At 46.7% G+C, this 15,835-nt stretch overlaps 1 protein-coding gene across 6 annotated transcripts in view; it reads left to right on the top strand.

Moving 5' to 3' along the window:
- The window catches only part of LOC147017576 (uncharacterized), a 182,200-nt gene that overhangs the window by 156,287 nt on the left and 10,078 nt on the right, over nt 1-15,835 (top strand). The gene's annotated exons all lie outside the window — the stretch shown is intronic.

Below are 15,835 nucleotides of genomic sequence, written 5' to 3'. Positions count from 1 at the left end.
TGTGTGTGTGTGTGTGTGTGTGTGTGTGTGTGTGTGTGTGTGTGTGTGTGTATGTGTATGTGATGGTGCCTGTCCTAGTACAAATTAAGATTGTAGAAGTTATAAAAGGATAAGTCTGCTCTGTGTCTTCTTTTGTAAGCTGTTTGCCTTTTTCCCACTCCCCCCCCCCCATTAATTCGTTGCTATCCCCTGCTGTACATACAAATAAACCCCATTCAATGTGCTGTATACTTTTCCCAGCTCGTTTTTGAAATGCTCCCAGAAATGAACATAGAAATGTTTCCAGCTCGTTTTTGTCTTTTACTCTATTCATCCAGCATGGTTCGCACCCTTGTTTAGCCGGACGTTATGCCCCAACAATCTGTTTCCTAACAATCCAATTTATACTCATATCAACATGATTCTGCATGCAATAACCGTGAAGATGGAAAGAAAATAATGTCTGAAATACATTTTCGACTGGTGAGACTATAAAAACCACCTGGACATGTCTGGAGACAAACAACATCCGGACATGTCCGAAGATAAACACTGCCCAGACACATCCAGAGACAAACACCGTCTGGAGACAAACCTCATCGGGCGACAAACACCATCCGGAGACAAACACCATCCAGAGATAAACCTCACTTGGACACGTCCAGAGACAAACACCACCCAGATAAGTCTGGAGACAACCACTGTCCAGACACGGCTGGAGACAAACACCATCTGGAGACAAATACTGCCCAGACACGTCCAGAGACAAACACCACCCAGACATAAATACCATCCAGAGACAAACATCATCCGGTGACAAACACCATCCAGAGATAACTCCACTCAGAAGCATCCAGAGACAAACACCGCCCAGAGATAAACACCATCCGGAAACGTCCAGAGACAAACACCGTCCAGACAAGTCTGGAGACACCCACTGCCCGGACATGTCTGGAGACAAACACCATCTGGACACATCTGGAAACAAACACCAACCTGACATGTCCAGAGATAACCACCATCCGGACATAACCACCATTCAGACATGTCAGAAGATAAGGATCCAGACACGTCCGAAGACAACCACCATCCAGACATATCCACTGGATACATCCAGAGATAACCACCATCCGGACATGTGCAGAGTATCAATTAATATGCTAATACAACTTTCTGGACATTTATAAGCATTACAGCTGAAATGCGATTACAGCTGATGTCCGGAGTGTCAAACAATGTCCGAATAGGACAAAGGAACACTTTTTTTTTTTTAGCAGTTGGAACTGTTGTTGAAATAAATTCCACATTTTAAATTTTGAAATTCGACTCGCGTTAAGAGATTCTCGAGGTTATCCCATTTGCAGAAATGAAATAAAGCCATGAACACTGGAGTGTCTGGATGTTTATAAAAATTGTGATGTATCCAGCGATTCGTATTCATGAAGATGAGGCATTCGATGATATGAGTGAGAAAAGTGAAAAAAAAATTTGAGCGCTTTATCGTTAAGAAACCGTTGTGGCCTGTTAGAAGTCAAGGCATTGTTGAGCAGACCCACAAAAATGGTGACTTAACACAAGCGAGAGCTGGCTGATAAAGGGGCTGAGCAAGGATGACACCTTGATAAAAGGATAATTGAATATGGCCGTTAATTATCTTCAAAACGGGTATTTTAATTAACCCAAGAACTCAATTTTTATTCTTGCACTACCTTGGAGTTCCCTTAATATTCATGGAAAGTTACAGGCCGTTAGGTTTCATGGATTTTGAATTATGGAGATGACACACACACACACATTGACATTTATTATTATAGAAATGTATAGAAACGGCTCTTCTGGCTCAATAGGTGCATTGACTCTACCTATTAGGGATGAGCTTTGCAGAGCTACAGCTCCCTACTTCTCAGTAGGATTGTACTGCACCCAATAATGGGAAGAGAATTAAATTCTCAATTTTATAGATCAATCCACCCTGAAGACGGATCATCCACGGACCCATGCTTTTGGCTTGACTGGCCCTCATCAGCGTGAAGCAGATGCTCCTCTCCCGGGTGAACTGTATGTTTGTTCGAACAGGAGAGCTAAAAATGACTTTTCTCCATTATTACACTTATGTTAAAAAATTTAAGGAATCACTTCCAAGACTTTCTCTTTCTCACATATATATGTGTGTATATATATATATATATATATATATATATATATATATATATATATATATATATATATATATATATATATATATATATATATATATATATATCCGACAAAGAAAGTCTTTATGACGTTAAATCTTTGATGTAGTGGAAGGAAAGAAAGTCCTTTCACAATGACTTTGAAAATGCAAAACTAACTTAATGCCTTTGCACACATTTTCCAAAATACCTAATTTCCTTCGTTCAAATTAAAGTGTGACAAATTTTGTTTTGGGACATTTTCACAATCTCTGAAAGAGATGTGAATCTCAGCCCTGTCCGAATAATCATCATTGGATGTCAAAGTGTACTGGAGTGGACATGGTGCACAGCTTGAAAGCAAATTTTTGATGCGCTGCTGTGCACTAGAATTTGTCCAAAGTGCCATGCACAGGAGGCAAATATTATAATCATTGCATTCAAGTATGGAATACAAAAAATCGGTTAAATAAAGCAGTACAGTGATGTTTCCTTTTTTTGTAAGGCGAGAAAATTTTAGCCTCAACCTACAGGGCAATTTAATGCGTTTTTCACCATCTTCTTCTTCATGAAAAATAATATCTCACAGAGTCGATAGTTTGCTAAACTTACAGTTGTAGCTAAAATCGGGCAAGGGACTGTGCATGCACCTGTATATGGCCAACAAGGCTAAAGCTTTAATGATTTGCAATTTTAGTTATTTACATCATTTAAAAATTGGGGGAGGAGTTTAGATTTAAGACAATCGTAGATAAAAGCATTATTGTGCATTATTTAACGACTGGAGTTTTTACAACTTCATCCAACCATCGGGACATACGCTGTGCAGAGCGTTGGTGCTGCCGAAGCAGCCTCATTTGCAATTGGGCACAATCCTGGGCGGATCATCACTCCAACACAGGATACAAACAAGCTGGCACTCATTTCGCAAACCTCAGAAGGATAACAGGCAGAGTCAACCCCACCTGGTATTAATTCAACAGCTGAGTAGGATTTGAACTCAGGATCCAAGGATCCCAAGCCCACCACCCTAACCATTAAGCCAACACTACAAGGATCCATCCCAAGCCCACCACCCTCACCATTAAGCCAACACTACTAGGATCCATCCCAAGCCCACAACCTTAACCATTAAGCCAACACTACAATGATCCATCCCAAGCCCACCACCTTAACCATTAAACCAACACTAAAAGGATCCTTCCTAAGCCCACCACCCTAACCATTAAGCCAACACTACAAGGATCCATCCCAAGCCCACCACCCTAACCATTAAGCCAACACTACTCGGATCCATCCCAAGCCCACCACCTTAACCATTAAACCAACACTACAAGGATCCATCCCAAGCCCACCACCCTAACCATTAAGCCAACACTACAAGGATCCATTCCAAGCCCACCACCCTAACCATGAAGCCAACACTACAAGGATCCATCCCAATCCCACCACCCTAACCATTAAGCCAACACTACAAGGATCTATCCCAAGCCCACCATCCTAACCATTAAGCCAACACTACTAGGATCCAGGGGCAAATCCAGGAATTGGGTAGGGGGAGTTTCCAAATAACAGAAAATTATAAATTTTCCAAATAATTTCCAAATAAATTACTGTGAGCTGTTAGTGGTTTATTGTTTATTAGCTCCTGTATTGATACAGTTTTTCTGAGGCTTCTGGCCTTTTTTGTGGCACACTTTCGTGGGAGAAGGAGTTCTGGGTGACCAGGGAACCCCTGGGTTTGCCACTGTAATGGTAAATATTTTTTGTTGGGAGGGGGGGGGGTTCCGGGCAACCAGGAAACTCCCCTGGATTTGCCACTGGGATCCATCCCAAGCCCACCACCCTAACCATTAAGCCAACACGACAAGGATCCATCCCAAGCCCACCACACTAACCATTAAGCCAACACTACTAGGATCCCAAGCCCACCAACCAAACTATTAAACCAACAACTAGACATTATATCGACAGTATTTTTTTCTCCAGTGTCAGTCTTACTGAGAAGCTTGTACTTGTATTACATACAGAACTAGAACGGCACTCGGTAGAGTGCATACCTCTATCAGGCTGAACAGTTTACGCTTTGTATCACACCGATAGGCAAGATCTGCATCCGGACAATTCGTCCTTGTCACACACCAAAATCGAATAAACTTGCTCTTGTCACTGACCCAACTCATCCATATAGTTTTGTCATAATCCGTCGATAAGTTTTGAAATATCATGATGTACTTCGTTTTTGGTCCCATCTCTCAATGGTGAAGAATCATTAAAAAAAATTATATTCTCGTGTCCGGATTCGGATCTTCACCAAAATCGAATCGATTCGTCCTTGCTACACATCCAACCTGTCCACTAAGTCTCGTGCAAAGTCAGTCAGGTCAGGCCAGATTAGATCTGTGATTGCTGCAGGTATCATGTAAACCTGTTCGATGGTCGGGTTGTCGGCGACGAAACCGTCTCCCCCACCAGATTTTTTGGTGAGGAGGGTGTTTGGATATGGACACCCAGCAGGATTAAAAAAAAACCTGTCAAAGGGTGGAGTAGCTCCTTGTGAGCCAACGGCCATCCATATCTAGTGCCCAACTGTGTCTGCGGACGTCCTCCTGCAGTTGGGTTACTTTTTTATTCGGAGGTTGGTGGCAGGATTTGCACTCCGGCCACCGTAAAACCCTTCATTCCGCAAAACACAAAAACGCAAAAAAAAATCTGAAAACCCACTCCGTGGGAGTACCTCATGTGCAACTTCCCTTCGCAGGGCAGCTCACCGGATGACAGGATTGGGGCAAAGCCTTCGGGACCCCCAATCTTTGATGAAAGGAGGGAAACCATGGGGTAACATCCCCGGGTCAGATTGCAGGAGAGTGTGTCGGAGTGTTGCTGAGGTGTCATCTGCCAGACGGCGGTCCCCTTCAGGTGGGTGTCTGGAATGTCCTATCCCAAAGAGAGGGTGATCACCTGTCTCTGTTATCATCTGAGCTCAAGCATTTGGACATCGGTATTGCAACACTCTCTCAGGTTCGGAGACCGGATTGTGGAGAGATCATGGTGGGTGGTTACACCGACTATTGGTCTGGTCACTCTGATAGTTACCATACCCAAGGAGTTGCTGTAGCTGTGTCCAATAAGCTGACCCCAATGATAATTGAGGTAACACCGGTCAACGAGCGTATTATGAGACTAAGGATTCGTCACTCCTTAGGTGTCATTTCCCTGGTCTCAGTCCATGCTCCGACTGAGGAGAGTGATCTCACCGTGAAGGACACATTCTACGCCACGCTCGAGTCTGTGGTTGATCAGTGCCCCAGACGTGATACACTTCTTGTCTTGGGGGATTTCAATGCATAGTCGAGAACTGATAGGGATGGTTATGAGACATATGTTGGTCCCCATGGGTCAGGGACTATGAAGCAGAATAACACTAAGTTCCTTGACTTTGCAAGAAGTCATGGACATAAGGCAGCCGGTTCATGGTTTCAGCACCTCATCGCTGAAAGCTCATCGCTGGACTTGGTATTCCAACACTGGCGGTGTGTGGCAAAGGAGATTGAACATGTCCTCGTTGATGGTCACTGGAGGATAATCCAGAACTGCATGGTCGACCGGAGAGCTCAGTTGCTCAATACTGACCACCAGCTTGTTGTAGCAACTCTTAAGTTGCCCCTTAAATCCAGGAGAATGGTACCATCCCAGCTTAGACTGGATGTTGGCAAGCTCAAGGATGAGAGGGTAGCTGAGGAGTTTGCAAACAAGCTGAGTCGCGATTTGGGGGGTGGTTGCTTTGGGAGGTCCTGAAGACTTGTGGAGTGCCTTCAAGACCACTGTCCTTGATGTTGCCTGTGGATGTCTTGGAACTCACCATAGGGCAAAGAAGAATTTTGTCTCTCAAGGGACACTGGATACCATTGACCAGAGTTCCAGGGCCAGGCTGAATGGCAGAGCGGAGCTGTTCAGGGAGCTGAGGCGTAAAACTGCACATGTGCTAAGGGTGGACCAGGAGGCCTATGTGCGAGGAATCTGTGAGGGGGTAGAGCATCACCTGTATTCAAGTGATTCTCGTCCTGCTTACAGGAGAATTCACGCATTGCGTTCATCCAAGCCCATCCCTCGGTGTACTGTAGTTAGTGCAGAGGGTGGTAGGCTCTTGACAGAGGAGTCCGAAGTGAAGGCCGCCTGGGCCGGTTAATTTGAGCGGTTGTACCAGGCTGATCCACCAGCTGTCGAGTTGGATGTCACGGGTGTTACAATCCCTGTTGCTGACCCTCCAAGCAACTGTGGTCCACCTTCGCTTGTGGAAACACGGGCTGCGGTGAACTGGTTGAAATGGGGTAAAGCTCCAGTGATCTGTGGCATCCATGCTGAACTTTTCAAGGCTGGTGGAAATGCTGCACTCGTGTCGTTGCATGCAGTTTTGTGCTCTGCCTGGAACACTGGCATCATCCCAACTGACTGGAAGAGAGGCCTTGTTGTCCCTCTCTGGAAAGGGAAGGGTGATCGCCAAGACTGCAACAACTACCAAGGAGTGACGCTGCTCTCAGTGCCGGGCAAGGTCTTTGCTCGGATAATTCTTGATAGGGTTCGCCACCATCTGCTTGAGCACCAGCATCCAGAGCAGTCAGGCTTTATACCAAAGAGGTCAACGATTGACCGTATCCTTCCTCTTCGGGTCCTCACCGAATACAGACGAGAGTTTTGGCAGGGGCTGCTTGCAGCTTTTGGTGATCTCTGTAAAGCGTTCGATTCATTGAATCGGGATGCCCTCTGGAGGATTCTAGGTCTTCGTGGGGTGCCACCAAAACTGATCGATCTGATGTCTAAACTCTACTTTGGTACTGACAGTGCTGCGAGATGTGGTGTTACCATCTCTGACTTATTTCCAGTTGTTACTGGAGTTCGTCAGGGGTGTGTACTGGCCCACAAACTTTTCAGCACTTGTATCGACTGGATTCTTGGGAGGATGTCGGAGAGATCAAGCTGCGGTGCATCGTTTGGGAATGTCAAGATCAATGACCTTGATTTCGCAGATGATGCAGCCATCTTTGCGGAGACTTTAGATATCCTTTCGGGGGCCCTCGAGGTGTTGAAAGAGGAGTTGGAGCCGCTGGGAACGGGTTTCCTGGGTCAAAACTAAGATCCAGGCTTTCAATGACATCTTGGATGCTGCTGTCCTGTCTGTGCCTGTTTGTGGTGAGTATGTTGAGGTCGTGGAGAGATTCACTTACCTTGGCAGTGATATTCAGGTCTATGCTGGCTGTGAGTCAGAGGTCAATAGACGTCTGGGTCGGGCCTGGGGAGTCATGGATTCACTGGATAATGGGGTGTGGTGCTGCCGGTACCTGTGCGGGAGGACGAAAGTCCGAGTCTTCAGGTCCTTCGTGCTTCCAGTCTTGCTCTATAGATGTGAGACTTGGACTCTGACCAAGGATCTGAGACGGAGACTTAATTCCTTTGGTACCAGGTCTCTTTGGAGAATCCTTGGCTATCACTGGTCGGACTTTGTGTCCAACGAGCATTTGCTGAGAGAGACTCAGATGAGATTTGTTCCCTGCATAGTGCGTGAGCATCAGCTGCGGCTGTATGGACATGTGGCTCGTTTTCCTGACACTGATCCTGCTCACCAGATTCTCTCAGTGAGGGAGTCTTGTGAGTGGAGGAGGCCAATGGGCCGACCACGTGCCTCGTGGTTGCAGCAGGTTGATCGGCATCTAAAGGCGATGGGGATGGGCCAGGCATCTGTCTGGGGTATGGCCTGATGGAGGCCCCTGGAGTACCGGCGGAAAGTGGACACAGCGACGCATTGCTCTGGTGCATGCTCCCATACCTGACCTGACCTGTCCTTGTTACACACCCAACCTGTCCACTAAGTCTCATCCAAATCCGTCAGTAAGTTTTTGAAATATCATGCTATATATCGTTTTTGGTTCTATCTCTCAATGGTGAAGAATCACTTGTAGAATTCTCGTATCCGGATCCGGATCTTCACCAAAATCGAATCCTTGTCACACACCCACCAAATTTCATCCGAATCCATCAACAATTTTGTGAGATATCCTGCTCACAGAAGCAGTTCCTCACCCCAGAAATGATGCAAACACTCTGTTCAGGTGTTGCATTCGCAATCAGGAATTTCACTTTTACATTGACATCAAATATTTGACTAATCTCTTATTGAATATTTCATGTAGCTACTTCGGCTTTGGGCCATAAACATATTGTACATATATGAGGGGAATGGAATGGAAGTGGGGTGGTTTGGGAAAGAGGGCATAAAAGTTTTCTTCCTATTTTTCAACGTATACTGCAGATTGCTTTTTTGCAGAAGTGAGTGTGAATATAACTGCTTTCATTGGAATAAAATAATTGAAATGGCATGTCGAAATTCTTTTATATTTCGTCTTAACTTCAGACAAACACTATCTGAATCTACAATATACTGGAATATATAGTGCAGTCTACATATGAATACATTGTTACTTTTATATGAAGACAAGGATATTGGTAATCTGGTTCAACATGCTCCCCATGCAACTGCATATTCATCATTTCTATATTCGATGTTTCGATGTACAAGCTTTGGTTTGATTTGTTGTGCATTAGTCCAACAGAACCATCTGCACGCCACAAAGCCAGGCAGAGCTCACCTTTCATCCCGAGCCTCCATATTGCATAATTTTCTTACATAGCGGAAGATCTTGAGTTTATGCAGTTGTATCGTGTGACACAGAAATGTATAATTTGCTTACTCGATTCAATACGCGGTATTCACTTTTTGGCAAGTGAAGGAAGAGCTAGCAAGATTTAGTTGTGCATCAGCTTTCTTATTTTATTTGTTTACATGTAAGCAATATTTTTCTTATGTTGGCCAGCAGCTTCAGCCAAACAAAAAATTTACAGCACTGAAACAGAATGTTGTTAAAGTAATATCTCTATACCTATTATACTGGCCGGCATCCTACGTGCCTGCCAGGCAGGAAGACATATTTCTATATGAGGTTTATCTTCTATACAAATAAAAGCCAGTGTGTGTGTCTCCTCCATAACTCCAAAACTATAACACCGAGCAGCCTGAAACTTTGCACGCATACCAAGAAAATTCCAAGGAAGTGCAGCAGTGAAAATTGGGTGTTTGGATTAATTAAAACACCCCTTTTGAAGATAATTAACGGCCTTATTTAATTATATCCTTCATCAGGCGATCCTCAGTCACCTTGCTCTCTGGGGTCTCAAGGCGTTTCCTGGGAAACCGAGCTGGGGTTTGAGGCCGCCATGTTTTTTGGCCTGCTCAACCATATCTTGACTTGTGACAGGCCGCCACGATTTCTTAACGATAGTTTTTTTTCACTTTCCTCACTCATATTTATCGAATGCCTGTTCATCATAGCTACAAATCGATGGGTACATTGCAATGCTTATAAACACCTGGAGATGTCAGTGATCGTTGCATTATTTCATTTCTACACATGCGATTGCCACAAGTGTCTCTTAAATTAAGGAGAATTACAAAATTTAAGCTCAAGAATCGAACTTACAAGCAGCTCTGACTCCGGGAAAAGTGTTCATTCGTCCAATTCGGACATATTTGACATTTTGGGCGTCTCCGGGAGGTTTATGTTTAATATGATGGTTCGGTGATTGCCAAATGCGTACCAAGGGAGCCGTTTCATATCAACTGTTTCGTTGGAGTGCTTGCTTTTTTTTCTTTTTTTTGTATACCTTGTTGAGGCTCGTATGAGAACTAACACACAACACACATCAAGGGGGAGGGGGGCATGAGACAGGAGGGGCGGGAGTAGGAAGGACAAAACAGTGGGGAACAGAGACATTAGGAGATCTGTGGAAGGCAGAGGGATGGGGCAGGGAACATGGGGAATAGAAGATGGATATTATAGGGACTTTCAGGAAGGAAAGCAGGAAATTTGAATGAGGTGGGTTTGGGGTGGATTAATGGGGGTAGAAAAGATTGAGGTTTTGGATGCGGGATGACAAGAGGTGGTGGTGAACAGCTGTTTTGAAGGCCTGGAGGGAAGAATGGGAAAGAATAGAGTGAGGGAGTTTATTCCAAAGGCAGGAAAAAAGAGGAATAAAAGAGTGAAGGTGAATAGTGATTCTTGATTTTGGTAGTTTTACCAGAAGGGGGTTGTTGGCGGACCTTGAGCACCCTGCAGAAATATGGTGGGGACAAATCGCAGAGAGAGCACGGGGGGGGGGGGGGAGGGGGCAAGATCGGAGAGGAGAAGGTAGTAGACAGAAAGACCACCGACCTACCTGCGTTGAGAGTGAGAGGCCCAAAAACTCATCCTCATCGTGGGAGATGCCAATGATCCGAAATGCCTTGGCTTCCACAGCGTGAAGCCAGGAAAGGTGGGAGACAGGAGCACCAGCCCAGAGGGGAGAGCAGTACTCCATCAGGCTGCGGACGAAAGCTTTGTAAGTGGTCAGGAGGTGGGAGAGAGATGAAGGAGGGGAGGTGAGGTGAGCCGAGGAAGGACTTTGCACGACGGAGGATTCCCAGTCGGCGACTGGCTTTGGAGGCGACTTTGGAAATGTGGCTTTCCCAGGAAAGGTCATGGCAGATAGTGAGACCCAGAAGCTTGAATGAAAGGATGTCTTCTAGAGGATTGTTGAGAAAGTATATTGGTGGGGGGGGGGGGGTTCTTAAATGGTCTTTTCAGAGAGACATAGTGAGAGTGTGACATTTGTCAGGATTGAAAGACATGTTCCACGTGTTGGACCAGTTTGTGATTTTATCCAGATCTGCAGTGAGCGAAGAAGCTGCCGCTTGCCGGTCTGAGGGATGACAGATGGTACGACAGAGGGTGGAGTCGTTAGCAAAGGATTAAAGAAGATTTTCCAGAGAGTCGGAGAGATCATTGATGAAAACCAGAAAAAGAACAGGGCCTGGAATGCTGTCTTGAGGAACTCCAGCCTGGACAGGGAGAGGGGATGAGAGAACTCCATTTTGGGGCACATGTTGGCTGCGACAGGAGAGGAAGTCTGCGAGCCATGAGTGGAGATGGCCTTGGATACCATGGGAAGAGAGTTTGGTGAGCAGGGCAGGGTGCCAGACTGTGTCAAAAGCACGTGACATGTCGATAGATATGGCTCTGATTTCATGTCTGGCATTGAAGACTTCCATCCATTGTTGGGAGAGCAGAAGCAGCATATCCAGGGTGGAGTGACCTGGTCTGAAACTAAATTGAAGATCGGAAATCAAGCCATTGGAGAAGACGAAGGATTTAATGTCTGAAGCGATGATGGATTCCATAACTTTGCTGATGATTCGGAGAAGGCTGATTGGTCTGTAGTTGCAGCGATCTGTTTTTGCACCTTTTTATGCAGAGCGGTAATGTTTGCTAATTTCCAGGCAGATGGCAGATGGCCTTGAACAAATGAGAGGGTGAATAGAACAGAGAGAGGGCAAGCAAGAGCAGTGGAACAGGTTTTTAGGACACGTGGGCTGGTGCCATCTGGACCGGTTGCAGAATCTGAGTCGAGGTTTGACAGCAAGCTCTCCACCTTGTCAGGAGAAAAGGATACAGAGTCGAGGGACAGTTTGGTGCGACTGGGTAAGTTGGGTACAGAAAGCGATGTGTTTCGGACACAAGATTTCGATGCAAACACCGAGTTTAGGCATTCAGCATTTTCACGTGCGGTATCAGGAGTGCGGTCATTTGAGGTGAAGAAGGGGGATGGAGGTGGAACATACTCCAGAAACAGATTTATTTAGACACCTCCAGCATTTGGAGGAGGGAGCGACGTTTAAGAGTTCAGACTTGAGCTTTGAAAGATGTTGTTTTCCGGCTCTCCTGAGGGTAGATACACACCTCTTCCAAGCTTTATGGAAGGAACTGAGATTGCCCTCAGTTGGGTTTGCTTTTCATGAGGCAAAGACAAGTTGTTTCAGGACAACTGCCTCACCATAAGCTTCAGTGAACCATGGGCGAGAGGAAAGGTAGGACAACTGAAGATGAGAGGGGATAAATTTGTGCATGAGGGAGAGAGAGCAAGTTTCTTTGAAAGAATTCCCAGGATGAGTTTACAGTATGTTGGAGAAAGTAGTGATAGGAGACCAGTCTCGAAGTTTGATGGCTGCTTGAAGACCCTGCCAGTCGGTCTGAGTGAAATGCCAGACTCGATGGTGCTGAGGTGAGGTGAGGGTGGAGGGGAAACTGGAGTCGACGGTGAGGGTGGAGGGGAAGCCGTAGCAAGAGGTATTCCTTTGGGTGTGGGGGAGTGAGAGCAGTGCATGGAGAGTGAGGAATAGAGTCTTTGATAAGAGAGCAACTCCTCCACCAGGACGAGGCTCAGGTCTGTCATACTGGAAGAGGGAATAACGAGGGAGAGATACTTGGGAGTCAGAGACGTCTTGAGGGAGGAAAGTTTCTGTTCGGCAGATTATATCTGGTTTGTCAGTGGCAACCTGTATGGAAAGATCTGTAAGGCTGGAGCGAAGTCCCCGGATATTTGAGGTCCACACTGTTAATGAAGAGGGAGGGGAGGGGAGGGGGAGGGTTGCACAAGGAAGGAGGAGGGGAGGGAAGGAGAGTTGTTGAAAGAGTGTGGTGGATTGCAGAAGAGCTCGGGGAGGGGGGCGCATGAGGAGGAGAATGTGGTTTCATGTGGTTTCAGGAGGTGTATAGTTAGAAAGGGTACAAGGAAAATTATTATTATGATTTCATTTTTTTGGCATTCTTTAGCTTCCTGAATTTTTTCACTTCATTCATGAGGTCTTGGTATTTGGTCATTTTCTTGATTTCTGCATCGTTTAGTCCAAAATATAAACACCTCAATTGACAATCCCTTCTCTTTTTTTTTGTGCCGAAGTGTGATATCTCGTCGCAACGCTTTGTTTTCGATGCCCACGCTCGATGGGATCATAAGGTCATATGTGAGCGGTAGGTACTTCCATGTTTTCAAGGATTGCTTTTGGTTCATGTTCCCACAAATTCTGTGGAACTGGGATATCAAAGTTTTTGCAGATGTGCCAGCGGATTACTTTGTAAACACCGTTGTGTCATTGTATGTACAGCTGTTACGTCATGAGTTTTTGTTTTTTTGTTCACTCATGAAGCATAACATATCTCTCTTTGCTAATGCCACCTCCACCCATCACCTTACTCTCTATTTCCCCCCCTCTCACCCCTCTTTTCCCCCCACCCCTCCTCCCCCTCTTCCCCCTCCTCTTTTCCCCCCTCCTCTTTTCCCCCTCCTCTTTCCCCCCTCCTCTTTCCCCCTCCTCTTTCCCCCTCCTCTTTCCCCCTCCTCTTTCCCCCTCCTCTTTCCCCCCTCCTCTTTCCCCCTCCTCTTTCCCCCCTCCTCTTTTCCCCCTCCTCTTTCCCTCCTCCTCTTTCCCCCCTCCTCTTCCCCCTCCTCTTCCCCTCCCTCCTCTTCCCCTCCCTCCTCTTTCCCCTCCCTCCTCTTTCCCCTCCCTCCTCTTTCCCTCCCTCCTCTTTCCCCTCCCTCCTCTTTCCCCTCCCTCCTCTTTCCCCTCCCTCCTCTTTCCCCTCCCTCCTCTTTCCCTCCCTCCTCTTTCCCCTCCCTCCTCTTTCCCCCTCCTCCTCTTCCCCCTCCCTCCTCTTTCCCCCTCCCTCCTCTTTCCCCCTCCCTCCTCTTTCCCTCCCTCCTCTTTTCCCCTCCCTCCTCTTTTCCCCTCCCTCCTCTTTTCCCCTCCCTCCTCTTTTCCCCTCCCTCCTCTTTTCCCCCTCCCTCCTCTTTTCCCCCTCCCTCCTCTTTCCCCCTCCCTCCTCTTTCCCCCTCCCTCCTCTTTCCCCCTCCCTCCTCTTTCCCCCTCCCTCCTCTTTCCCCCTCCCTCCTCTTTTCCCCCTCCCTCCTCTTTCCCCCTCCCTCCTCTTTTCCCCTCCCTCCTCTTTCCCTCCCTCCTCTTTTCCCCTCCCTCCTCTTTTCCCCTCCCTCCTCTTTTCCCCTCCCTCCTCTTTTCCCCTCCCTCCTCTTTTCCCCTCCCTCCTCTTTTCCCCTCCCTCCTCTTTTCCCCTCCCTCCTCTTTTCCCCTCCCTCCTCTTTCCCCTCCCTCCTCTTTTCCCTCCCTCCTCTTTTCCCCTCCCTCCTCTTTTCCCCTCCCTCCTCTTTTCCCCTCCCTCCTCTTTTCCCCTCCCTCCTCTTTTCCCCTCCCTCCTCTTTTCCCCTCCCTCCTCTTTTCCCCTCCCTCCTCTTTTCCCCTCCCTCCTCTTTTCCCCTCCCTCCTCTTTTCCCCTCCCTCCTCTTTTCCCCTCCCTCCTCTTTTCCCCTCCCTCCTCTTTTCCCCTCCCTCCTCTTTTCCCCTCCCTCCTCTTTTCCCCTCCCTCCTCTTTTCCCTCCCTCCTCTTTTCCCCTCCCTCCTCTTTTCCCCTCCCTCCTCTTTTCCCCTCCCTCCTCTTTTCCCCTCCCTCCTCTTTTCCCCTCCCTCCTCTTTTCCCTCCCTCCTCTTTTCCCCTCCCTCCTCTTTTCCCCTCCCTCCTCTTTTCCCCTCCCTCCTCTTTTCCCCTCCCTCCTCTTTTCCCCTCCCTCCTCTTTTCCCCTCCCTCCTCTTTTCCCCTCCCTCCTCTTTTCCCCTCCCTCCTCTTTTCCCCTCCCTCCTCTTTTCCCCTCCCTCCTCTTTTCCCCTCCCTCCTCTTTTCCCCTCCCTCCTCTTTTCCCCTCCCTCCTCTTTTCCCCTCCCTCCTCTTTTCCCCTCCCTCCTCTTTTCCCCTCCCTCCTCTTTTCCCCTCCCTCCTCTTTTCCCCTCCCTCCTCTTTTCCCCCCTCCTCTTTTCCCCCCCTCCTCTTTTCCCCCTCCTCTTTTCCCCCTCCTCTTTTCCCCCCTCCTCTTTTCCCCCTCCTCTTTTCCCCCCCTCCTCTTTCCTCCCTCCTCTTTCCCCCCTCCTCTTTCCCCTCCTCTTTCCCCCCTCCTCTTTCCCCCCTCCTCTTTCCCCCTCCTCTTTCCCCCCTCCTCTTTCCCCCTCTTCCTTTCCCCCTCTTTTATCTCTCTCTTTGCATAAAAATAATAAATTGCACCCCTCCGAATAAAATGCAGCACTCTCCTCCCACATCTCTGTTTCTCTCTTCTCTCTTCTCTCTTCTTTCTTCTCTCTTCTCTCTGCTCTCTTCTCTCTTAGCTCCCCCCCCCCCCCTCTGTTTGGTGAGGCGTCGCTGTCCCCACACCCTCCTCTCCCCTCCTTCCTTCCATCCTCTATACATATACATATATATATATATATATATATATATATATATATATATATATATATATATATATATATATATATATATATATATATATATATATGCAGGGTGTGCTTTCATATTGTATTCAAAAATGTATGAATGCTGCACAATGATTCTGTGATTTTTCCCAGTGTATCGGCTTCGATGTCCACTCACATACAAAATTACCATGCTTCCCCATTTTCTCGGGATGCTCAAATGCATTTGATTTTTCATTTAATTATTTTAATTTTTTTCATTTATTTATATTTTCATATGTGAATATTGTACAATGAACCTGTGATTTTTTTTTTTCCCCAGTGTAACCAGCTTCAATGTCTGTCGGCACGCAAAATCACCGTGCTTCCCCTTTGTCTCGGATTGCTCACCTGCATTTCATTTTTCATTTATTTTTCTATTTTTATTTCTTTAATGTATTTATATTTTCATATATGAATGTCGTACAATGATTGTGATTATTTTTCCGGTGTAGTGGCTTCG

This window comes from Eptatretus burgeri, chromosome 11 (genome assembly GCF_056783735.1).
Source record: "Eptatretus burgeri isolate ZD-2024b chromosome 11, Ebu_testis_v1, whole genome shotgun sequence".
Lineage (NCBI taxonomy): Eukaryota > Metazoa > Chordata > Myxini > Myxiniformes > Myxinidae > Eptatretus > Eptatretus burgeri.
This window is presented reverse-complemented; position numbering and strand designations above follow the sequence as displayed.